The sequence below is a fragment of the Macrobrachium nipponense genome, chromosome 6 (assembly GCF_015104395.2).
Source record: "Macrobrachium nipponense isolate FS-2020 chromosome 6, ASM1510439v2, whole genome shotgun sequence".
Taxonomy (NCBI): Eukaryota; Metazoa; Arthropoda; class Malacostraca; order Decapoda; family Palaemonidae; genus Macrobrachium; species Macrobrachium nipponense.
Window position 1 is genome coordinate 57680326 of NC_061108.1, and position 26967 is coordinate 57707292.

Here is a 26967-nt window from a genome sequence, read left to right on the forward strand (position 1 = left end):
GGAGGCCCTGTGATCCTGCCAGAAAGGGAGGGATCTTCTCAACCACTTTTTCATTATTATCATCAGAATCTCTGCGTGCTGAAGCTAGCTGCTTGGAGACTATCCAGCGAGCAGCTCATAGTAAAGGACTCTCTCAAGCGTGGCTCGACAGCTATTTTTTGCTTAAGGAAATTGACTAGAAGATTATATCAGGCGAGATTGGCCATGTATCGCAACTGGTGTAGGAAAGGACACAATATTTCTCGTCCTACCATTTTGAAAGTGGTAGATTTCCTCCTATTCCTCAGGAAATCCAAAAAGTTGTTGTACTCGACTATTGCCGGGTATAGGTCCATGCTGAGCAGTACATTCAGATTTCATCTTCTGGAGTTGTCTAATAACCAAATTTTGCATGATCTACTAAGGTGTTTCAGGATCGAGCGTCCAGTGATCCCACTTCGGGCCCCTTCGTGGGATTTAGCGGCAGTCTTGAGTCTTTTAAGTTCTCGTAGTTTCGAACCTTTGTAGGAGTTATCATTGAGAGATATAACCAAGAAAGTTTTGTTCCTGGTTATGCTGGCCACAGCAAAAAGTGGGAGAGATTCAGGCGGTGTCCAGAGTAGTATCATTTTCAGATAGGATATTTACTTTCATACTTGCCTGAGTTTGTTGTTAGGTCTGGATCAGAGAAGAATCCCCTACCAAGAGACTTTAAGGTTTCCTTGTTGTAGGATTTTGTGGGAGAAGATGACTTGGAAATGCGCCTGTGTCTGGTTAGAGCTCTTAAGGTCTGTTTGTCCCGTACAGCTAAGCTCTTGCCGCATCGTCCCACTTTATTCGTCTTCGAAAAACCCTGTAAGGCTGATTTTTAAGAATGCTACTAGCTTCTTTTTGAGGGAAGTTATTTCTTAGGCTGCCTCTTAGCCTTCTTCCGGTTCAGTCAGTAATGAATCATGCCCAAGGACACATAGTATTAGAGGCATAGTGACCGTGACCTCTTCGGCATTTTTAAGGAATTTTTCTGCATCAGCTATTCTAGAGGCGGCAACATGAAAGTCTGTATCAGTTTTCATGTCGTTTTATTTGAAAGACCTTCAATTTTCTTTGGTGGAAGATTACTCGCTGGGCCCTTTTGAGGCAGCAAATGCAGTGGTTCAGTAATTCTTTCTTGCATTGGAAGTAAAGGTTTTTGGTTTTATAAGGTGGTTGGGGGTTTGTTTTTTAGTATAGATCCTTATAGGTTTGTTCTATAAGCTAAGTTCCTCATTAGGTGTGTGTCACTACATTGTAGGTAGGTAGATCGCATTACTGAATGCACTCTTTATCTGCAGTATTCAGCGGAGAACCCAAAGAGACGAGACATGACTGACAAGACTGATGTTGAGGTACTCTCTCCACCTGCAATCTTATCTAAAGAAGTGGGCAAAGAGGCGAGTTACATTATACATCGTGGGTGAAACTAAGTTACCTACGTATGTCTAGTGAGGGGGTCGGGCTAACGTATTAGATTGAGCCCACCTCCTTTTAAGGGGACCGTCCGCTATGGCGGATGACATGTCAACTTGAAAAAATAAAAGATAAGAGTTATTATTTGTATCTATGCAGAAACATGCCGTGCATGCTTTCCAGAAGTTTCAGCCAATTATTTTTACAAATAATGAAGATATAGCGTCGTCTGTGTGACTGAGTTTGACAGGATCGTTTTTGCGTGTTTATTTTTGCATATATACAGCGATTTTTTCAGATTTTTTCGAAATTCTCACACATCTGGTAAAAATGAAAGGTAGTGTGAGTGAGAGGCAAGCTCAGAGCGGTTATTTATAGGCGAGACTCGGAGAATGACTCGGTTACACCACAGACGTCGAAGGAGTTGCACGCACTTCCGCACTTGCGTTTGGTTACTAGCTATTTACGTTGTTTTTATAACTTCTTAGTGAACTTATAGCAGTGCCGAAGTTACCTAAGATCAAGAAGGCTACTCAGCAACTAAGGCTAGCAAAATTAGCGAAGGCCAGGAGTGTGCTGAAAGAAAAACACAAAATTCATTGTTTATCAGCTCCCTCATTCTCATGGTCACGCCGTCAACATCATTGTCTCGTGTCTGCTTAGGGTATTAATACCACTTTTAGGGGGAGGACCAGGATCCTTGATGAGAAGAAATCAACAATAAAAAGTACAAATAAAAAAGTAATTATAATAATGTTTTACTTTTATGAGAAAAAAGTGAAAATATACATAGCAAATCATTGGAAAGAGGAATAAAATTCTCATAATTCCTTGTGAGCCTTTATTTTTTCTTTTCTTTTTTTACGATTTTTTTTGAGTAGAAAACCAAAAAAAATCATAAAAAAAAAAAAAAAAAAAAACAAAAAAAAAAAAAAAAAAAAAAAAATTCTGTTCACACAGGATTATTCCGTATAAAAAGTAGTTTTTATGGTATGATTTTCAATACAACTGATGTCATATTAGCGGAGAAATCGCTACCTAAAGTTTTTTTTTTAAATTTTTTTTTAATTATACTTTTTGCTAATTAAACTAAAAGTTTTTGCTCAAATGACTTGAAATTTTAGTCGATGAAGTATTATATTATATCTAAAACATATATGGAAATTATGTATGTATAATATAAAAAAAAAAAATACACAACATAGCGGACGGTCCCTTAAATGATGTTAATCGGGCAAATTCAGGTGTTCAGGGAATGTATTGTATTGTGAAGTTTTCATAGTAAAAAAGGATTTTGACGTAGGAAAAATCTATTTCTGGGCGATGGGTTCGTGTCGCCCAGTGAAATAATCCTTTAGTTCATTATTTCTAAGGTAAATGAGCTAACAAATACCAGAGAAATAACAAATCAAAGATGATTTCAGTATAACTGACTCGCTCACCCAAAATAAAAGAAGGGTGTCGGTTTGGTAACTGGGGCGAGTGAGACCACTACCACGAACTTCTTGCCATTTAGAATTCTCCTATATCAAAACTCCCAAACGAGAGAGCCGATCCACAGGTCGAGGCGGCAACTACTACCACTACACCCCACGCCACGCCGATCGCCGCGCCTCTGGTGGCCATCCTGAAGTTAGCAGGCAATCTTGGGCGGCAGGGCAGGGCAGTGGTGGGATTTCACTGGGCGACACGAACCCATTGCCCAGAAATAGATTTTTCCTACGTCAAAATCCTTTTTCTGGGCTCGGTTCGTGTCGCTGCGTGAAATAGTACCAGAGAAATAGCACAAGATTGAAGAAAATAAAAAGAAGGTCTCAATAAAACTAAAAATTAAATCTACAATACTATAATTTAGAGAATAAGGTATGTACATAAAATAATAACACCAAAAGGGACTTATGTGAAAATATATACAAAACTTACAACTAACCAAGTCCACTTAATCTCTAAATGTGAGTTAAACCATAGTAATTACTTACTCACAAACATATAAGGAATTAATAAAATATATAAAATATTACAAAGTATCAAAAACATTACTAGATGAGAGTGTGTGGAACCCTAGCAATAAAATAAGGGGAACACACTCGATAAGTTTCATATACACAAATATTGAAAAATTACCAAGTATCAAAACCATTGTAAGATGAGAGAGTGGAACCCTAGCATAAAAATAAGGGGACCACACTCGATAAGTTTATATATACAAAAATTGTGGGTGACCCTAGCAAAAAAATAAGGGACACACCACTAAGCCATCATGATAAGCAGCTAAGGCTAAAGGCGAAGTGTAGAGCACAACGGTAGGATGGACGAAATGTTAAATGAGGCAGGTAGAAAGGAGATCTGGATCTTCAACTAAAACTACTGGGCAGTGTCAGGGGAAACTATGTTTCCCGCTGCCACTGCTGGCAATTTTAAAGATTCTAGGGACTTTAAATAGTGTCGCTTAAAAACTGTCAGCGATTTCCATCCAGTATACTTTTTCAAATCATCAAAGTTCATGTGTTGGAAATAGTTAATTGAGGTGGCTACTGCCCTGACATCATGTGCTTTAGGGAAAGATTCAGGGTTTGCTTGTTTAATAAAGTAGAGGATCTGTTGCCTTATGCCTTTAATTGATAAAGTGCCACCCTTTTCTCTCCTAAAGAGGGGACCCGAAGAGGAGGAGGATGTCCTAGACAGAAAGGCTCATAAGGTCATTACTGGATAAAGAGAAGGGTCTTGAGGAAAGAGGGATGACTTTCCAAGGTTCCCACCTCAATAAAGGATCCTCATTTTTTGCTAAAAAGCTGCGACCCAGGGAGAGTAGAACTTCTCCTGAGGGGAGAAATTCTATATGTCCCATATCTCTGGACAGAGCCGACAGTTCTGAAATTCTAGCTCCTGAAGCCAGGCTTAGCAAATATAACGTCTATCTTAAGAGCATTATAAAAGAACAAGTATAGTTGTCAGTGTCTGAAGCCAATTTGAGGACATCATTCAAAAACCATGACACAGAAGTAGGCCTTACAGAAGGTCTAAGTCTAGCACAAGCCTTGGGAATACGTAGACGAAAAATAGGAATCTATTAAGTCTATGTTAAAACCCATTTGAAAGATCTTCTTCAAGGCTGACTTATTTGTAGTAATAGTGCTAGCTGCTAACCCTTTTTCAAACAAAGACCTAAAAAAGGATATAGCTGAATTGATAGTCATGGTTTTGATGTTTGATTCCTTCAGGAAAGATGCCAACTTCTTAACTGCAGCGTCATACTGCCTCAGAGTTGAATCCCTTTTATCTGATTCCAGGAAAAGGATATTCTGGGGATCTATACCTGCATCTTTATTAGCTGCAAACTTCATGAAGTCCATAAAGTTAGGGCTTTGAGAATTCCTGAGGAAGCGACCACAGTCTTCATTTGTACTGATTGAGAGAGTCTGGGATTAGGAATCCGTTGGGGGCGAAGACCCAATTCCAGAAGCAGAGGATACCAGTTGCTCTTCGGCCATCCCCCCGTCCGGTGTACTGGGCCATTGTCCTTGAAAGTCCTGAGTTTGTTCAGAACTTTCAGAAGAAGATTCACTGGAGGAAAGATGTAAACCTTCTTCCAACTGGTTCCAGTTCTGGGACAGAACGTCTGTGGCATATGCCAGAGGGTCCAGGTTGGGAGCCACATAGCATGGAAGCTTGTGGTTCACTTGAGAAGCGAAGAGATCTACTTGGAGACCTGGGACACTCCGGCGTATCCATTGGAACGAACTGTTGTCCAGAGACCATTCTGACTCCAAGGGAACTGACCGGGATAGAGCGTCTGCTATCAACATTCCTTACTCCGCAGGTGGGTGGAGGAGAGATGCCATTTGTACTTGTCCGCCAGGGAAAAAAGATGGCTATCATGACATGGTTCAGATACCTTGATTTGGAACCTCCCCTGTTGATGCAGTGAACTACTACTGCGCTGTCCAGAACCAATTTTACATGAGAGTTCTTTGGTGGAAGGAGCCTCTTTAGGGTCAGGAACACTGCCATGGCTTCCAATACGTTTATGTGAAGCTGGCAGAACTGTGGTAACCAAGTTTCCTGAACCTTCTTGAACTGAGAATACCCTCCCCAACCGCTTAATGAAGCGTCTGTGTGGATAGTTATTCCCGGAGGAGGATATTGAAGAGGTACCGACATGGACAGATTCTTCATCTGTGTCCAAGGACGCAGACGGTTCCGAAGGATTTGCGGGATTGCTGACAACTTGTCCCGAGATCTGACATTTGCCCTTGAGCGCCAGATCCGGTTTATGTCTTTCAGTTTGGCTTTCATCAAGATGTTCGTCACTGAAGCAAACTGAAGAGAACCTAGGATCCTTTCCTGGTTTCTCCTTGAAGCATATTTGTACTTTAGAAATTGCTTTACTGACTTCATTATTTCTTTCCTTGGCTTGGATTGAATTTGACAGATTGTGAGAGGATAAATCCCATTGGATGGCCTAGCCATTGAAATCGGGACTCCGGAGTGAGTCTTGATTTTCCCCTTGTTTATCTGGAAACCCCAGATATTCCAGGAACTGAATTATTCTTTCTTTGTGGCTTTGCGGGCATTCCTCGACGGTTGGCGCCCAGATCAACCAATCGTCGAGGGTATGCTACTACCATTATCCCTTGCGACCTCAGTTGTTGAACGACTACTTCCGCTAATTTCGTGAATACCCTGGAAGCTACATTCAGCCCGAAGGGCATCACTTTGAATGAGAATGCCTGGTCCCCTAGCTTGAAGCCTAGGTAAGGGCGAAAGTGTCTCGCTATTGGGATATGATAGTATGCGTCTGTAAGATCGATAGAGGTGGTGACGGCCCCACGGGGAAGTAAGGTCCGTACCTGCGAGATGGTCAGCATTTTGAACTTGTCGCAGCGAATGGATAGTTAACTGGGACAAGTCTAAGATTACTCTTCTTTTTAATGAGCCTTTCTTTGGCACGCTGAACAAGCGACCTTGAAATTTTAAATGCTTGACTCTCGATATTGCTCCTTTCTGAAGGAGTTCCTCCGCATAATCTGTCAATTCCTTCGATGGAAGTTGAAGGAATGGTCTGGGTAGAGGGGGGCCTTTGATCCAGCTCCAACCCAGACCTTTTGACACAATACTTTGTGCCCATTTGCTGAACCCCCACCGATGCCGGAAGAGGAACAGTCTCCCTCCTACCTTGGTGATCTCACTGTTGCTGTGCGGGGTGAGCTCCGCGGCCTCCACGGAAGTGTTTTCCTCTATTGATGACTCTGCCTGATCCTCTCTGACGAAACGTTCCTCTGGCCCTACTTCCCCTGGCAAACCGGTTGAAGTGCTGAAAAGCCTGGCCTTCGTACACTTGGTTGAACGCCGGGGGGAGACAGCGTAAGAGGTGGATGGTTGAGCCTGAGGTGAGATCAGGAGGATAGGTTGAGTCTGGCCCTTCGTTGCGGCAGCTTGTCCTGGTTGGGTGACTGGGACAGCTGAAACTGTCTGAACAAAGTGTTGAGGTTTCTTTTGGTAGGGTTGAAACCTCTTCGACTTTTCCAGCTTCTTGCCTGAAGCAGACGAGTCCTGCTTCCTCTTAGCAGAGAGGCCCCAACGATCTTTGAGAGACTGGTTGAGTCTCGTAGCTTTGTTCTGGACCTCTTTAACCGCTGACTCCGGGAAGAGGTCCGCCCCCCAGATGTTGGAGGAAAGCAACTTATTTGGCTCATGCCGAATAGTTGCTTCCTGGAGGACATGTTTCCTGCAATTGACTCTTGCAACTACAAACTCATACAAGTCCGATTGGACTGTATAAGTCTGTGATTTAGTCAATAGCTTGAAGAGCGGTTCAGATGCATAGGAGAGGGCCGCTACTTCCGTCATTACCATTGTGTTCAGAGTCCTTGCCAGCCTGGACCTTGCCTCGAACTCCGTTTGGATGAGGTTGTCCGGAAGCCTTGGAAGTTTCTCTCGCCGAACTGGTCCATAGCGCAGTCTGGTTTAAACTTTCCAACTGTGAAAGTGGCTGGCAAGTCCTCCCACATATCGCCAAACGAAGGGAGAAGGGGAGATGTGGGATCCGCCTCCCTCAACTGCGGCAAAGGGTCCCCTTTCAAGCCTGCTTGGATGGTGACACTAGCAATCTTCGTCAGGAAGGGAAGTGGCGCTTCCTCTTCCGTAGTGAAGATTGTGAAAGGGCTCTTAAAGGCTTGAAGCCTGGTATTAATGCAGTCCCATTCTTCCAAACAGTGGAGCCATTCCCTCTGTGCCTGATCCCTACTATAGAGAACTGTCTCCTTCGGGATCTTGTCCTCCCTATTCAATGCTGACTCCGTCAGCCTGGCGTAGCCAATGAAAGGAGGCTGTAGATTTTCAGGGTAGAACTCGAAGTCTTCAATCCTTCGAAAGACGCTACTCTCCAAGGGTTGCTCATGGAGAATGGCGGGAGGGACTCATATGGAGGGAGTTGAAGGAGACTGGCACTAGCTGCTGGAGTAGCAGCTTGCGAGCTTGATTAAAGCCAGACAGGAGGTTCTCTTGAGTGGACATCCTGTCCCGACAGGCTGGGTGAACATCTGCTCCATACTAGTTCTCAAAGAACCAACTAAATTTCCTACCTGCTGCATCATCCCGGCGGAAAATGCAGCAGGATCAAAGCCACTCGCTGGCGCAGAACCTGACGACGTCCCCGAGGGGACTACCTTAGTAGATGGAGAGACCGTCGACTCCGCCGAAGTGCGGGATCTCTCCTTGGAGGACTTGCTCCTCGACCCTGTAGGAAGTGAAGCCTTAGAAGTAGACTCTTTCACTTTCTCTGCTCCGGGGTAAGAAGCCGGAGACTTATGAGCTGAAGACGACGAAGAAGCCTTTTTAGACGACGACGTCTTGTTTAGGGTTTTTTGCGCCCTGTGGCCCTTCACTTTGGGGACCACAGAGGCGTCGGGTGCACTATACGGGAGCTCCGCCGCCCCCGTAAAGCCTGGAAGGAAGAAGAAGAAGGGACAGAAGATGAAGATCCAGGAGCGCCCAAGGGAAGCCCTTGAGCGTCCAACATACCTACCTCAACCAATAAATCATCCAGACCTACCATAGGCTCTTACAATTAATATCTAATGGTGGCGGAACTTCCGCCGAGATATCCTGGCCTGGTCCTTCCTTTAGGCATTGCTCCACCTGTCGTTGGATTGTCGCGATCGTCGAGGCTGCCTCAGTAGGGTCGACGTACCCCGTCGACTTGCCTCCGGGAAACAACAGGACAGCCAGCCTTTTCTCCAAGATGTAGGGCTGTCCTTTAGCGGCGTTCTTCCCGAATCCGCCGACCCAAGCTCTCAGGGTTGCGAGAGCGGTTCTCCCATGACTGCGGCAGCCTGAAGGAGAGGGCAGTTATTAAAACTTAAGGCTAAAGGTGAACCTTAACCATTAGACTAAATTAAGCTTAAGTTTAGCAATATATCAGAACTTCTATTGCATAAAGGTACTACTAGACTAAGAAGAACTTAAGCTTAATCATATATCAGAACTCATATTGCATGAACGTGCTGATGACCAAAGTACTTACCCCATCCAAAAACTGACTCACAAGCTTCATGAAACCAGACCTGCAGATCCGCATGGCTGGTGGAGCAAGGAGCATGAGTCCTGCAGACCTCGTGCCCGCAGGGGTCCTGCAACACGGCGTTACAGCCGGGATGCTGGCAGTTGGTAGCCTGTAAGTGGAAAGATACATGAGTATCAAGATTACACTCACAGGGCTACTCTAGTACTCCGCCGCATGCCGGAGATTAATGAAAAATCGGGCTTAACCCCTCCCCTGAGAACCTTATACATAAAAAATAATTCCGCCTCCAATATTGCCTGACGTCAGCAGCAGGTGTCATACCAAAATAAATGTGGAGCCCCAAAAAATGCGCCATGTCAATGAGGTTGCAACCCCGCCAATAATACGACAATGTCGTCCATAATTCATACCGGCAGTACCGAGCGTAGTCCACCGTCTCTTCTACCAGGTACTCCAGCAATTCCCGCATAAGGAACAGCTGGATGAACCCCAGAGCAGTCGGGTACCGGTACGGTGAGCCCAGGAGTTGCCGTGAATGGGTGCATATTAGGAGGAGTGGGGTCCTCCGTCCACCCCTCGTCGCTCTCGGACGACCGGCCTTCATCTTGGCTGGCGCGACGAGCCGACCTTCTATGTGCCCGTGCGCGCACATGGGCGCGGGCACGATTTCACACACTACCCCCCCCATTGGCCCATCACCCTCACTTAGGCCTTCGCTTTCAGTATCGTCATCCGCGATGAAACTAGACCCCATATCCCCATACTCCCCCTCCTCAGATTCCCCCTCATAGGCACTGAAACCACTAAATTTGAGCTCACTTTTGGGATGTGAGCCTCGAACGGACATTGGGGGCATATATTCGTCCTCGCTGACATCGGGACTGATGTCCTCATCACTCGATGACCATCCGCCATCAAAATGAGGACTTGCGACATATTCACGATCAAGCTCTGAAAGATACTCGTCTATGTCCCTTGGTTGGAGGCCTCCCAAATTCCTACGAATGCCCCTAAGGACGCCCTGATGCTTCCTGAGGGGGTTACCAAAGGCACACGAGACACACGTTGTGATCCAAAATAAACACACCACACGTGGTCACACAGAACGGCGTGGAGACGCGAGGTCCTGTTGGGTGCTTGGTCCTTCGCCAGCATCTAAGTCCAAAATACGCCTTACACGATCCCTTCCGATGGGTAAAACGCGCCTTTCGCGGTCCACACATCGTTGAGACATCTCTACGAACGTCCTGTAGCAACACAAATGTTCAAAGTCTCGCACAAGTTCAGGAAAACTCGATTGCGACAAAAGATCGCTCTCGGACGATGCGCCGCTGATGCTGACTGGAGCGAGAAGAAAGCATTTCGCGCATGGGCACTTGGGTCATGCTTCTAAACAAAACAACACCTCGATCTGTGAACTCCCAGCATCCCCCAAGGCGCGTGATTCAAAAGTTTTAGGCTGGTAGGCCTATAAGTATTTTTCCGCGAATTTAAAAAAAAACTTTTGTATGTCGACGTAAAATGCGTCCAGCATCGGCACCCGAGAGACAAAAAATGTTGACGTAAAATACGTCCAGTTGGCGTTTAAGGGTTAAACTTACAGATATGCGCTACTACTTGGACCAATGCAACTGATAACAGAAGCATGTTGGGGGAGAAATATACTAGTTATATTTGTAGGTTCCTGCAAATCGCACTCCAAGTCTAATTCTTCATTCGAGGGACAAGGATTAGGACTGGAAGCAAACCTCCTTCATTCTCTAATGACGAGAGCGAAGGTGAAGTCTTTCTGTAGGGAGGACTTCTATGGTGATAACAGGATACTGAAAGAGGCTAGCTCAAGCTGAACTGGTTGTTATTTCTAAAACCAGTAGCACTGGACAGGGGTTGTTTTCAAAACCTCTTGGTGCTATCCATCCTGAACAAATTGACATATTTTTGGTAAGATCCTAAGATTAAACAAACATAGTCTCTTGGTTCAACTCTGAGGAGTAGACTCCATATAATTCCTCTTCTTTCCCTGTTCATTCCGGTATAACCACCAGGAGTAGACAGGGTAAAAAAGGTAAAAGGATTGACTGTTTTCATTTCCCCACTCTTCCCTGAACTTGTGATGTTCTAACTCTATTAAACAAAGCATTCATTTCCTACAACCATTCCATTCATGCGAACAGCGAGAAAAAGTTGGCTGAGTTAATGCAGTAAAAGCTGGCAAGAACTTGCCATGTCTTGCTATGCATCTATTCTTTCCTTCCAATGCATCGGAAACCTCATGAAGAGGACTACATAGAGGACCTCCTATCTCCTTCAGATGCATTGTCCCGAGGGACAGCGACATCAATCTTGGCACCTGAAGAATAGCATTCCTGGCTTTCACAGGCTGGTGCAAGCCACCAATGTGGTTTGGTCCCTTCTTTCGTCCTGTTACACTATAGTGATGGAGAGAAGACTACCTATCACTGACTGTGGATATACGGACCCCCACCCCCCTTCCCCCCCCCCCCCCCCCACTGGGGGTCTTGTAGACCTTGAGAGGGGACCCATACCATTGGGTATTACCTACGCAGCCCCGGTTCCAAGAGCCCTTGGAACCAGACAGGAGAACGAGCCTGGGTTCGAACTCCTGGGGATCCCGAGACACTATTTTGTGGATAGATCCAGGTTCCCGCTCTGGAAGGAGCAGGTGAAGCCGAAGAGACAGTCAATTACTTCCTCTCCATGGAAAGGATGCAGACCCTTAGAAGTCTAAAAGCGAGACTTCTTAAGGGGCGGAGAATACCTTCCTCTTCTTAGGACGTGGAACCCTTTAAAGAGGGAGGTTAGGAGGCATCAGATGATGAAGATGAAAAACGATGACCCCGTGAAAGTTCGCTGCAACATGGGAAGGGAGGGTGCTATGACATGGCAAGGAACCACACCGATCAAAAGCAGAGAGTTTGTTCATTAGAGCCAAGCCCTCAGATCGGCAGAGCTGCCTGGTCGAGCCGATTGAGCTGAGCAGATCACCACTACATAATCGTCAATGAAGAACTATCATTCTTCTTCCCAATTAACTGTTTTCCTTCGAGGCCGAAGGTGTCCGATGAAGAAGAATAAGAGGATTCTGTGTCTGCTGTACTACGTGTTCAGACCCAAAGGTCCAAAACACGAGGATGGTATTTGACCGTTTACCCAGGTGTTGCATCCAGTTCCAAGCTCTACATAACTCCAAACCAGACAGGAGCGGACTCATCTGTACTGGTAAAGACTCGTCTCGCCATCCAAGCACTCGTAATAGTGAGTACTTGGCAAGCGTTAGAATTCATAAGAATTCCCATGCTCGGCAAGAAAAACCCGACTCTTGTAAGACAATAATTGGGTGAGCCTTGTTTCACCCTGGTACTCGGGAATATGATGAAGCCAAGCAATCGGCAAGTATCAACGAAACCAAAGGATCCAGGCATTCGGCAAGACTCCCGATTATTGTAATAATCATCGGGGATGCCTGTTGCCCAAGTATTAGGAAATCTCAGATCACCAAATCACTCTGCAAACGCTAGAATTTCCAAGGAATTTAATGGCCTAGCAAGACTCCCGATTTTCGTAATAACAATTACCAGGAATGTCTGTCTTTCCCGAGTGTTTGGAAATTACTGGAAAACCATGACACTGAGAATGCCAGAAATTCCAAGGAATTCAAGCATTCAGTGAGATTCCCAGGTATTGTAGTAACAATTATCAGGAATTCTCGTCTCGCCCAAGTATTTGCAAATTGTAGAAAACCAAAACGCTTGGAGAGTGCTAGCAATTCCAAAGTATTTTAAGCGCTCAGTGAATTTCGTCAAACGATCATCAGGGTAGGGTCCCTCCTCGACTCCCGTAGAAATCGAGGAGGAAAGGGCATAAAAACCAGTCCTAAATCCGAACATTTAAGACTGGAATGAGAGTACAGTTCAACGGAATATACAATCGAGGCTCCCAAAACGCAAGAATCCATAGGGGACTACATATTGAAATCCGTCCAAAGGACAGAAAAAGCCATGGAGACATTGTCTCCAGTTTTGACATAAGATCCTTCCTCAATGATGTGGACGTACATCCGGTAGGACTCTCAGATCCCTCAAGGAACGTAGTCCCCTGATGCTGAATCCTATGGAGAGCACTCTGCAGGATCCCTCCTATTCACCTCACCCCTCCCGGTGTAGCCGTAGGAAGTAGAGGGAATAGGTGAGGGGAGGAAGGACTTCACTCTCACTCGCTTGCTAACTTATCTAGCAGGAGAAGCAAGACACGGGCAGCCATCAACCTGCTGTGATGACTGCGACGCGAGTCTAGGAAAGTCTTATTGTCTGGAGAAAACGCTTTTCCAAGGAGGGTTATGAAACTCACATGGCAGGTGAGGTGAAACGTTCATTGCCAACAAGACCGGTCGGTCACGCAAACGTGACCATTGTCTGGGTGGGGCTGAGAGTGCACCTGATTGGAGAGAGCTGGTACCATCATCTGATACGTCAAAGTCCTCGTCGAGGCTGGAACCTCTCAAGAGGACCAAATGGAGGCGCCCCTACGTGCACAGTCCCGTAGGACCGTCACGTCAACCCTAGGAACTGAGCAATCATAGTGAAAGCGATCACCAGCAAGGTGTGAGTCACCTGAGCAACTCCCTCTTTTCTTCCACTCCGTGCCCAAGTCATGACGGTGAGCAGATTCAGCGTCACCGACTCTAGATGCACGCGAATTTGAAGATTTATGTACACTTGGGGAACTTGCGAACGAGCACCCAACACGTAACCAGTCCTAGGGGCAGAACCTCTAGGACTCTCAGCAGAAGTGCGAACCGAAGTTTGCGCCTCTACAGCTCCCAACATGCTAGGCCCTAGGGACAGCATGATGGTTCCTGTTCTTGAAGGAATGGGAGAGCCAGCGGAAGGCCCAACTGCTGCCTCAGTTTGAGGAGGCAGACCCTTAGAAGTCCCATGACGAGACTTCTTAGCGGGAGGGAGACTACTTTCTCCTTCTTCGGCAGGGAGCCTTAGAAATCGAAGGGGTGGAGGCTGATGAAAAATATGATGATTCCGAAGAGGAAGATGATGACACTTGATGAGCTCTCTTCCTCTTTGACTTCTCCAAATTCTGCAAGACTTCCTCTGCAGGTATATTTACCAGCAGGAATAGAGTTAATAATCACAGGGCAGCGGCGAAGGCTTTGTACAGTGACGAATCTCCAGTATAGCAGTAGTAAATGAATATGATTTCCAGCAGGGGAACAGTACACACACTCAAGGACCAATATCACAGCATGCTACGAGTCACAGGTACAATTCCAAGGTAGGTAACCAACATGAAGAGATTTCTAACCATTACTGCTGTAATCATCTATCACCACTTAGCCTGTAAAAGAAAGAAAATTTAGCCTGTAAAAGAAAGAAAATATGATTTTAAGTAATAAGGATAATCCTCTGGCATCCAAGGGCACTGCCCTCTGAAATGAGAGGAGATCCCTTAAACACCAACAGCCAGCGAAAGGACAAAGGAGAGGAGGAATTAACAGAAGAAACAAAGGACAAACCTCCGAAGTTTCCCTTGTAAATTTCCAAAGCTAAGCGTAAATTTCGGATGAATACATGTCTCGTCCTATGTTAAAGGGTGAAACTTGTAACTAATAAAGATGTTGACACACCCTTGCTGCTGCCACCCTTAACACAAAAGTGGAAAGGCAGCTATCAAGGCTATTACAAAACAAAAAGTGGGCTTGCATATTAATTATTAAAGTCAATTAATTATTAATACAAAGACTGCAAACAGTATACGTGCATATTTATTCAAAATAAAAAATTAAAGATCCCACCGGGAAAATTGTAATTAACGGCTAGTCAGCAAGAGCTCACAAACATACATCTTCATCAGAGGATGGCTGAAACAGTGGAGTGTTACATCCGTGGCAGGTGGCCTACTCACCTACCATATGGTAGTTACTGCTTAACCACCTTGTTCAAGAATTTAACAGCCATAATTCCAGTCTAAATTGAAAGTAATTCTTTATGTAAAGGACCAAGGGTTTGTATATCGTGGAGGAACAAATTTAAATTTAATTTTTATGTGCTGGCCTGAATTAAAGTCAGTATACTACGTATCCCATTTTCGGCCGCCATCTTTGGATATTGCCCCTAGCAGCCATTTGCCCGTTTGGAAAAAGCACCTGTCGGTTTTTTTTTTAACCTTAACCATTATATTTTCAATATTTGAAGTCGAAATTAGGTGACCTTGACATGTATACAGGCTTAATTACCAAGACAGGAGTATTGATGGCATAAAAGAGTTGATGCTTCTTTAGGAGCTTTGAAGGTGGGAAGGCAAAGGATGGCTTGATGCCTTGCAACCTCTTACTTGACAGCCATTCTTCGACATGACGAAGAGACCTCTAAGTGGCTGAGGAAAGGACCAACTTGGATGGACAGATGTCGCACGAGACGAAGATGAAGTTTTTGAAAGAGAAGCCGAAGGTTCAGAGTGTGGAGTTGAAGTCTGTCGAGTCGACTGTGCTTGTACCAAAACACACAACTGCAAGAGGGAAAGGACTGGAAACTCAAGATCTCGACAGGTGGAGACGACACATTGTCAACAGTAGTGTGCCTCTTGAGAGGTCAAGGCCACAGAATTAAGCCATCAGCGTGAAACAGGAAGTGAAGAACCCACTGGAGTCAGACGACAAGTATACACTAAACTATGCACCTTTCCAGCAACACTCAGTTGAACCCGAGTCGATACCTCAGGATCAACCGAGGCAGCAACTGCCCGTGGGCAGACCCCACCAGTCTCCCTTGGATGTCTGATATGTCTTCTCCCCGAGGCAGGGGAGCAGGACTTTGACCTTTATCTAGGAGAACTGTTGGGACAGACAGCCACTCCCTGAGATTGCACTGCTCTAACACTTGGCACGTTCACTGCACTCACAGATTTCTCCATGAAAGATCTCATAGATTAACCTAACTCAATCATAGTGTTAGAGAGAAATTCAAACTTCCTCTCGAACCTTGATTGGAGGGTGGTAATGGTATCAATCAGGGCAACCCGGGATCTAGAAGTAGAGGAAGAAAGAGGAGTAGAGGCCTCTGCCAACACAAAAGGCAAAGCTAAACTAGCTTTACCCTTGGCTCTAAGAGCTGCCTTCCTCTTCCTATCCTAAAGAACTTTATCTGCATGAGAAATACATATCTTCCATCTATCTTCCCATTCCTGACACAGTACATGTTAACTCCCTATTACATTGACCCCAACATTTAGTACATCTAGTGTGTCATAATCTTCTTGACTAGCCTAGTCCTACACCCATAAGCACAAAACCTAACTAAAGATGAACTGGAATATGACGTTTTATTGAAAAATGGCAGCAAAAATTATTCAACAGCACTAAGCTAAATTCAAACAAAGCCACAATGAAATAGTATGTCACAGAATCACAGAAGTGAAAAAACCAATACGATGAGGAAGTGCATAAACTTATATTTTGGTTTTACCAGACCACTGAGCTGATTAACAGCTCCCCTAAGGTTGGCCCGAAGGATTAGATATTTTTACATGGCTAGGAACCAATTGGTCACCTAGCAACAGGACCTACAGCTTATTGTGAGATTCAAACCACATCGAGAAATGAATTTCTATTACCAGAAATAAATTCCTCTGATTCTGCATTGGCAGAGCAGGGAATCGAACCAGGACCCAGATCGGCAGTCCAGCATGTAACTGACTTTCCAAGGAGAAACAATGTTAATTGGGAGATGGCAGAAATCTAATTAAGAATTGCAGTGTCGTCCTACCCAAGGAACAGAAGTGGGCAGTTACCTGTAACCAACACTAGCGATGGCGGTCCCACCGCAAAGGTATGAATTTTGGCCTGCCGCAGTAGGGAATCTATGGCTATATAATTGCTTGGTAAGGCACTGAAATAAAAATAGCCATTTCCATGCCAGACTACTCCCTGAACACCACCCAACCCTGCAGTTTCCTTTCCAAGGAGAGCTAAAGTGATTATGGGTTAATCAGAAAAATATTTCAAAAAAGAAAAAGTAGTCAGACAGAGAAGCTCAGACATCCTCACTTGACGGCAACTGAGAGGAAAGTGGAGTAGAGACGATTCGGCGGGGTTTCCCTCTAGTCAGTGGCTAACAACCTTTGTATGAGTTACATAGCTGCTCCAGCTCATCTTCACAAGGTAAATCCCATGTAATGACTGGTTTGTGTGGCACAAAAGTTTAAAATTTAAAATTTAAATCCAAAAATAATTTAAGATAAATCATTAAATAAAAAGGATATACTAAATTAAAAAAGTAATGACAGGGGCTTTATGCATTCTTTGACAAAATTGATAAGGAAAACTAAAAAATTTGTCCTGCAACAGCAGCTGTAAAATTTGGTATATCTAAATTAAAATTGTAGTTAACAGCCCAATAAGAGTTAGTCTTCACAGAGATTAAAGTTGGGAAACCCAGTCTTAGGCCCAGCACTGCTTTATATTCTTATACCCAGGAAAAGTTTGTGAACCTTTTAAGTTTAAAGCAGAAGAATATTTAAGTCCACTAAATCACAAAAAACAAAAAAAAAAAAAAATCTACAAAAGTTTTCAGCAATTCAGGACTACATCAAGGTATATATGCAATTTTAAATCAGAGAAAGGGGAATATGATAAACCAATTTGAAATTAAATATTTTATTGCTTAAAATATTTCCTTAAAAATAAAGCTCTGAAAATACATCTGGTACATCCCAGACTATCACAATTCATAATGCAAAAAAAGTTAAATTAAAGACTATTTTTGTACAATATTAACGGTACCAAGTACCCTTTGCAAAAATGTTACATTACTATAAAATAACAGTATAGTATCTTTGTTAAAAGTCTGCGTCCAACGTAAAACTTCTCTGTTCACTGCCTGACATAACCCCACACTTTTGGTACTCCCCTACTCTCTTTTCAAAGAAATTCGTCTTTCCTTCAAGAGAAATATTCTCCATAAAGTCAAATGGATTTTCTACATTGTACAGCTTATCACTTCTAGTTCCAAAAGAAGGCGATCGGCCACAAACTCAATATATTGCCTCATCAATACACAATTCATACCAATTAGGTTAACAGGAAGAGCATCAGTTAAGAACTCTTGTTCAATTTTAACAGCATTTTCAATTATGGAGTGAATGTGTTCCTGGCTGGGCTTATTTACTAAATGTTTAAACATAAGGCATGCAAAATCTGTGTGCAAACCTTCATCCCTGGAGATGAGTTCATTACTGAAAGTGAGACCTGGCATTAATCCACGTTTCTTGAGCCAGAAAATGGAAGCAAAAGAGCCACTGAAGAAAATTCCTTCAACAGCAGCAAAAGCAATGATGCGCTCAGCATACGTGGCAGTTTCATTTGCAATCCATTTCAAAGCCCAATCTGCCTTCTTTTTTACACAGGGAAGTGTCTCAATTGCATTAAACAATCTGTGCTGCTCAGCGGAGTCTCTGACGTAGGTGTTAATTAAGAGGCTGTACATTTCACTATGGATATTTTCCATGGCAATCTGGAAACCATAAAAACACCTTGCCTCTGGTACTTGAACCTCCTGGCAAAATCGCTCTACAAGATTTTCATTTACTATTCCGTCTGAAGCAGCAAAAAAGGCCAATACATGAGAAATAAAGTGCCTTTCCTCATCCTTGAGTTTGTCCAGTCACCAATCCTGGAGAAGAATGATATAAGATTAGACAATGAATAAAATGTTAAAATGAGCATTAATTGTGAAACTATTAGTCACGTAATTATCTAGCAAATGATCCTCCAGTTACAAAAACATTGATTCTTGCTAAATATATTAGCCACATATTTTAAAGGGTATGTTGTAAGATGACTGAAGTGATATTAAAGTTTTATGATGATGCTACAGTGTACTTGGTGTTTGAACTATTAAATAAGGCAGTTGTAAGCTGTTTTTGAGTACGGTTGCGGACCGTAACCTGTGTACTATGAAATCTTAAAAATAACCTGTTTGACATAAGTGACAAAAATGAATTTAGAATTTCTATAATCTAAGGGTGGGAAGACCACTGTTAAAGGGTGTTAACTTGGATGACAATGAACAATTACAAATTCAAACTTGGCCTTTTGAACACCTATTGAAACATGAATCTATCTGATAAGACATAAAATACCATCAAAATGGGTTCGTGGAGCCATTATGCAATTGTGAAATGGAGAAAAACCTTCATATACATGGCAACCAGCCTATCAAAATGAACCATAAATTGGAGTGAAAATTTGAGCATAAGAAAAAGACATCATTTATGTCTATTGAATATCCTGACACAAAACTAATTCAAATACACTACACTAAATAAGGTCTGTTTGGTGACCACAAATGAACCTGAATGACTTAAATGATAAAATTTCACAATTGATCATCAAGCAGATTCACAATTAGAAGCATGGATAATGTGACTATAATGATGTTTGCAGTGCTGTAAGAGAGTAATGATAAAAATGACTAGCTGACCAGCAAACACTCAACTTTTATACAACATTACATGAATTACAATAAGGTGACAAGAAAATTGCTGCTACCACATTTACTTTTCAGGGGAAGGCAGGAAGAAAAAGAAATCAAATGCAAAAGCTTAACCTTAGATAAATCCACCTCCTCCACAGTCCAGAAAGAAGCCACAGCCTTTTGTACATTTGGAAAATATCTTGGAACTGGATTGGAAGATCACAAAGCGACCAGGATTGTCTCGCAGCAGAGGCTCCGCTTCCTTATCAAATGCTACCACCTAAAAGCAATTTAAAATACGTACTGTTAATTCTGACCATTATACATTGATATGTTGGGTTAAAAGGCAATTTCTGTAGAATCTTTGGACTAAAAAACAAATGACTCACCTTGGTTTCTTGTGCCGATTTAACTGGGGCTGAAACCTTTGGGCCATTCTTCTGAATCTTCTTCTTTAATATCTGATCCTGTAATTTTAGAGGTGCATGAGAATGACAACTCAGACTTTTTACCAAATGTAATTACTCTTAAAGTAATACTATATTCTTAATTACAGTACAACAGATACTTTACATTTGTCTTCTTGCAATTTCAAGTAAAAGTATAGGATTAGTTAAAGTTCTTGTTCAGATTTCAGCGGTGTCCAATACAAAATATGTTAAGCAGCCAGGCTAGAAACAGAATACATGCACAATAATAATGATTAACTGGCATGTGCTGCTCAAACTACAATAGGAAATTTACTAAAATAGTAAAGCTTGTATAATTGAACTGAACTGAATCACATGGGCATAACCTAAATGTATACTGAAATCAGAGAGACACTTTAGATGGAATAACTAGCCTATTAGGTTACCATAAGGCATAAAATAATGCAAAACATTTCATTGGCATGTATCTAGGAAGCAAAGTATGGGACACACTATGCTGACATCCACAATTCACTCAATCTATTTGTTCAACACATTTATGGAAAAAAGAGCAACAAACAAGTTATCAAGTAGGCTACCCAACCAGACGAGACAAATATTAGAAAGTTAATACACACTACTGTATGCATGTAAATTGGACACAATTAACATGTAGCTATACCCTGACCCTCTCCAATTTTTACCACCATACAATTTAAAACAATGCTACGCAAGTGCCGCTGGCAAGAATGATTTTTTGCTTTTATATTGGACTACTGGAATTATAATAGATTTCCGACCTCTACAAAACACACTTGCGCTAAATTAACCGAAGGAAATGACAACCAGGCTTGGGACAGAGGAAATGTCAAGGATATGTGCAAAGCTATTGAGCAGAAATAACCTGCTTGCTAGTCTCCTAGGAGGATCTGTGGAAGATTAGGTTGAGCATTGCTTGCATATTTTGTGATTCATCCCACTTCACTCACAGCAAATCAATGGAAGGAAGGAAGGACCCAGCATCCCACACTATGTTCTAAAGCAACCACATCTGTCGCGTCGCATCTTTCGAGTTTTTAGCCTATGTCGTGTACCTAGCTTAGTAGGGTTATTTTTATCGAAGTGGATATTGGTACGGCAGCCGTACCCCGATCGCGGTAGATATTGGTACGGCAGTGAAATGCGCGAACCCTTGTTTACCGCCTCACGCATATCCAAAGACTATATGCAGAAGTATATATGCAGTCTTTGGGCATATCAGTGACAGCAAGAAAAATAGTGACGGAACAGCATGAACCGCGGAATAATACATTAGTTTTCGCCGAAAAATAGATGTTTTCAGGCTTTAACGAGCTGAAAAAAGCCATAGACACCTATGAAGACTCAAACTTTCAAAAATTGTGTAATTCATGGTATATACGTAGGTCACGAACGATCGAATTCGGCCCTGAAAAGAATTCCGAAGAGAGATTCAAGAGGATTATATATAAATATATACACTACCATCGTACCTTTGGTGACTTTCTCGGCCTTTTATTCTGCCCGACATCGGCAGTTGCAAGGGCCTTTATACACTTTACAATATTCTTTTAATTCACTTCATTGGGTATTGCAGCTTTCGGAGAAGACGATAGAATTTACCAGGTAATGAAATGGCAAAATTAAACAAAATTGCAGCACTATTCCATTAAAATCGGGATAGTGTTGTTTTTGTAGTACAAAAAATTCACAAAAGCAAAACAAAAAAAAAAAAAAAAGGGGGGGGAGGGGGGTGGGAGGGACATTTTACTAACTAAAAACAAAAAAAGGGGGACAGAATATTCAAAAAGAGTGACTGTCCTGCCTAAAAGCCGAACTTTGGTTTGCATAATACAGTATGATTAGCAAACTGGTAAACGGATACAGCTAATTGCCGTAACTACAGCAAGTCAAGAGCGCAATACGGCACCAATGACAGAATCTGCCGTACCCTCACCGCACTATATTATTTGTACGGCAGTAAGTCTGAAATTGACGCATGCGCAATTCACTGCCGTACCAATATCTACCATGATCGGGATACGGCTGCCGTACCTATATCCTGTGCCTATTTTTATACCTAATAGGTTTCCTTAGCCAATCCCTCTTGACCATAGCTATGGCTCCCTAATGACTGCACATGCACAGAACCATTCCATACACAGTCTGTGCAGAATTACCATGTAGTTTTACTGCATAAACAGTAAATATAAAATCCAGTTTATTTTCCCACCGAGATACCATGTCTAAACCATATTGGCTATGGAAAATATAAACAAATATGCTTTGTAAGTTACAGCAATCACTGTCAAATACATAAAACAAGGGTATCTAAACATTAAGGAAATAGTTTTAATTACAGAAAGCTAGGTTATTAGCCTTTGTTAAATGCTGTGTATAGGCTAGGTAAGGCCTATTTACCATGGATCGTCATCAACTCAGACCTCATAACAATAACAGCAAAAGTACTTGAGAAACATGCCACTTCACCCGCTTTCTGGCCCTATAGGTAGCCTATGGGGGTAGTGCTGTCAGAGTACCGACTACTTAGGGTTGTGTGCGGTGTCCCTTTGGCTCCTAGCAGCTGCCCCTTTCACTCTTCCCCCTAACAAGTGTCTCAGTTCGCACCTTTGACTCAACCCATTTTCGATATCATTGCCTGGGCTATTTGGAGAGCATCTTAGGCACCTCCTACGGCAGAAAGAATGAAAGAGCGAATTGCACTCGCTACCTAGAAGTAGGTTACACTTCGTCTAGGCGTAACCTGGGACGCTCAGCTTCGAACCTGAGTACCCTAGGCAGTTGCTCCCGATTATCCTAGGTACTGGGATCTACCTCGTTAATGACCACACACACAATTTAGTAAGTGAAAGAGTCAAGTTTTCAGTCCAATTACAACCTAGTCTATCATAGAATATGTCAAACTTAAGTGTCTCGATTACACCTAGCTAAAAAGATGAGGCGACTAGTAGCTACCTAGGTAGGCTATAGCAAACATGGTTATGGCGCCTAGAGTCGGGGAACCAAATCTAATGAACACCCTCAATTGTTGCGGAATCTGAATCTCACCTGATTCTCTTTGTCGTTGAAGGAGATGTTGTTCACTCTCTCGGCTAAAACGTTGGCGGGCATTTTGGCACCTAGGACAATGGTGGATACTACTACGATCTGCAGTGCGGCTGACGCTGGTTTGAATGACTCGGGCCCATGACATTTCCTTAAATTTGGCGCGAAGCCCCGGGTCGGGGGCCTCCCCACGACGTGAGACACCAAACCTAACCAATCAGGAGCCGGCATCCAGACGCTTTATGTATTACTCCGCTACCGGTTTTATTTACATAATTATTTTCTTTCAAATTATGATTATACTTGCTTACAAGGAAGTCTGTTATATTCAAATATGTGAAAAAAGAATCAATCTGTGTGATCTTGTATTGCATCTAAAAGAGAATATACACTTTTAACTCGGGACTACTTTAGTAACGTTTAATAGATAAAAGGCGCGCAACTTTATTGTATGACTTTTGTGCCAGAACTGATTAAGGTCGTTGCAAATATGTGAGGCGTATTTCTGGAAAAATGTAGTGATAACAAATTTAATTGCTTTCCTTCAAAGGTAAAATGCTTTATTAGTCAACATATGTAAAATTCAAGGATTAACATATGTTCAAATGTGCGTATGTTTCTAGATGTGGCACACTGGGCGCCAAAACTTTGTATTTTCCCAGAATAAATACGGCGACACGGAAACATAAACATTATGCCTGGTCGACAACGTAAGGAGTTCAATGTATTTCTTTTTAAAATTTTCTTGCTTTAGGCGGGTTTCTTTTGCACTTATCTGGCCGCAAAGTAATATGTCTCTCCGTTTCTCTTGTACATCTAACGTGTCAATACTTTGGCCATGTTTTATTAGTACTTATTTTTAGCTCAAAGCTTTGGGACAGGTCATTAAGCATGACCACTTTTGTCGAAAGGTACTAATTTGCTTTCAAAATCGGGATATTTAATCAGATTGACGTTTTCTTTGTTTATTAGGTTGCTCGCTTGTGTTAGGTTAAATAGAGTTTTGCTAACACACGTCATTGCTCTAGGACATAAGTAAGGTGCTAAAAGGGAAAAGGACCTGAAGAATGGACCTTGGACTCCTAACTGAGACCGTATGTAGGTTACAGTTTCAGTTATCAGTCACGAATACTTGTGGCAGACTGAGCTGGCCTTATGCAAGTGTAGGTTCTTCCTGCTGAAGAAGTATGTAAAGAGTCGAGACTATACATACTGTAAGGTTAAAATTCATAATTTTCCAACGATTATCGTAAGTCAGTTCTCTTTCTAGTCGCATTCTTTCTGTTTCTTTATTTGAATATTAAGTATCTTTTTTTTTTGGGCCAGCGTTTACCAAACATTTAACCGTTTCCACACAAAATCAACGGGACTTCCCACTTGTGTTCAAATGTGTTGCTTTATGACTCACGAATAACCCCGTGATTTGCTCTCCCACACAACGGATTTTCATTCCATGTCTTAACGAATGCCCATTAATCTCTCTAATAATTCTGGAGAACTTTCATGATAAAAATAAAGGATAGAGATTAGAATTATAGGAGGATTATTCATCATATTAAGATATCTAAGAACTTATCCGCGGTAGCATGGGTCGTCCACAGTCAAGTGTTCATGCTAATAAACATTTGCAGAAGTTATTACTCTTCCCGGAATATGACCTTAATTTTTTGGGGTTTTAGCTTTCTATGGTAATTTTTTTTCTAGTTCGAAATCATGTCTTTCGCTATAATATATAGATACATATATTATATTTATATATAGATATATTTATATATATATATATATATCTATATATTATATTATCAATATATTATATATATAATATCTGAGAGAGTAATTACCATACTTTGCAATCTGCCATATTCAGAGGTTAATAACAGAAATTAACTATCTACTGTAATTTAACTGTAGACGGCATTAGTATGGAATTTCTTTCCTACTTGGGAACCCAATAATTCTAAAGTTTACATTAGTATGAATTTCTTTACTCTAGTGGAACCATAATTCTAAAGTTTACCTAGTAGAAAATCACACCGAAAGAATGATTCGTTAGAAACGAGGATACCACGTCACTGCCATTTGAATGCCGGCCCGGCCCCAGACGAGGATTCACGGCGTTGTTGATCTTCTGGAAGTTGGTTGGCGGATGTCTGCTCGCTGTCAGTTGCTGGCAGCTGATCTCGCGTCTCTTGTGCGAACATGTTCAAGAGCTAGACTAAAGTCTTGCATTGTTTGATACTTTCTCGGTGTCAAAGCGGAGCTGGATTTTCATCTTTTCTGAGTTTACTGTCCGATTCATTAAAATTACCTCCCTGAACCTATAACCACATCGTATATATATATTATATATATATGATATATATATATATATATATATTTATATATATCTAATAAAAGGAGCCCATACAAAAACACCAAAATATAGAGAAAAAAGTACTATATTTCAGAGACTGCTGTCTCCCTCTTCAGGTAGATGAATGAGAAAAGTTTACAGAAAGGTGGTATTTATACCAAGAGGTCCATCCACAAACAAGCCAATTTAAGTCACACCCCGCTGATAATCTTCCTTTAATCTTCTTAAGGGTTGGTTGAATGAAGAGGTTGTCGATCGTGTCCGAAATCCATGCTCCTTTTGAGATGTTCATTACCTGCCTCTCTTTTTATTAAGGCCGATTCCATCATTTGACTCTTGTACCGGCAGTTGCTGCTATAAGTTACACGTGACAAATTCCAGTTTATTCTATGGTTATGTTCATTTATATGGTTGAAAATAGCAGAGTTCTGTTGTCCATACCTAACTGACCGTTTGTGTTGTATTAATCTCTGGGGAAGGGATTTACCTGTAAATCCGATGTAAGATTGGTCACAGTCCTGGCATGGGATTTCGTATACCCCAGAGTCCTTTGGAGATGCCTTTTGTTGGACGTTAATCAGGGATTTGGCTAAGGTGTTTGGTAAGTAAATACAAAAGGGTTCGATTTCGAAGGGATTGGTTATTCTCTTAATCGTGTCCAGGTGGGGAATTATTATTTTATTGTTGGGTGTATCTCTGGTCTTGTCTTTAGGGGGTCGGTAGAAAATTACGTTTGCTTTGTGAATTGTTTCTCAATTATATGGTCAGGATATTTTAAAGACGAAAGTTGCTTGCGAATTAGTTCAAATTCTTTTCCAGGAATTACTGGGGAACAAATTCGTAAGGCTCTTAAGAACAAGTTACTAGCTACACCTATCTTGATAGTACTGTCGTGATAGTATAAAGTAGTGAATGTATGAAGTGAGAACGTTGGTTTTCTGTATATGGTGAATTTGTATTCTGTCGTTATCTCTGATTATTAAAACATCAAGCAAAAGGAATTTTGTTGTCTGTTTCCCATTCAACTTTAAATTTGATGCTGGGCACTAATGTGTTTAATTTCGCGAGGAATTCATTAAAATTGCCCCACCTATTATCCCAAAATGTTAGGATATCATCCACGTATCTCATCCACAGCATGTGTTTTTTGGGTTTTATTGCATTTATTACTGTAGTTTCAAAGTATTCCATGTACAGATTGGCTAGAACAGGACTTAAAGGACTACCCATACTACACCCGAATTTTTGCTTGTAGAATGATTCCCCGAATGAAAATACGTTATTAGATGCACATAATTCAACTAGCTTTATTATTTTGTCGCAAGCGCCAAAGGGAAATGATCTGAATAGGGGGATAATTATAGTACTTTTTTCTCTAATATTTTGGTGTTTTTTATGGCTCCTTTTATTAGATGGAATTCTGTTGTTACAGAACATTGTTACCAGTCATTTATATATATATATATATATATATATATATGTATATGTATATATATATATGTATGTATATGTGTATATATATATAGTATATATATATATATATATATTATATATATATATATATATATATCTATGTGTGTTAATAAACCATGCCAAACATGCAGAATATATATATATATATATATATATATATATATATATATATATATATATATATATGTGTGT

General features: G+C 41.9%; 1 protein-coding gene and 1 pseudogene across 4 annotated transcripts in view; one reads left to right on the top strand and one right to left on the bottom strand.

Annotated features, from left to right (window-relative positions):
* Positions 1–26967, top strand: part of LOC135216336 (ubiquitin-protein ligase E3B-like) — a 776183-nt gene that overhangs the window by 184139 nt on the left and 565077 nt on the right. The gene's annotated exons all lie outside the window — the stretch shown is intronic.
* Positions 17733–23109, bottom strand: LOC135216858 (ribonucleoside-diphosphate reductase subunit M2-like; annotated as a pseudogene).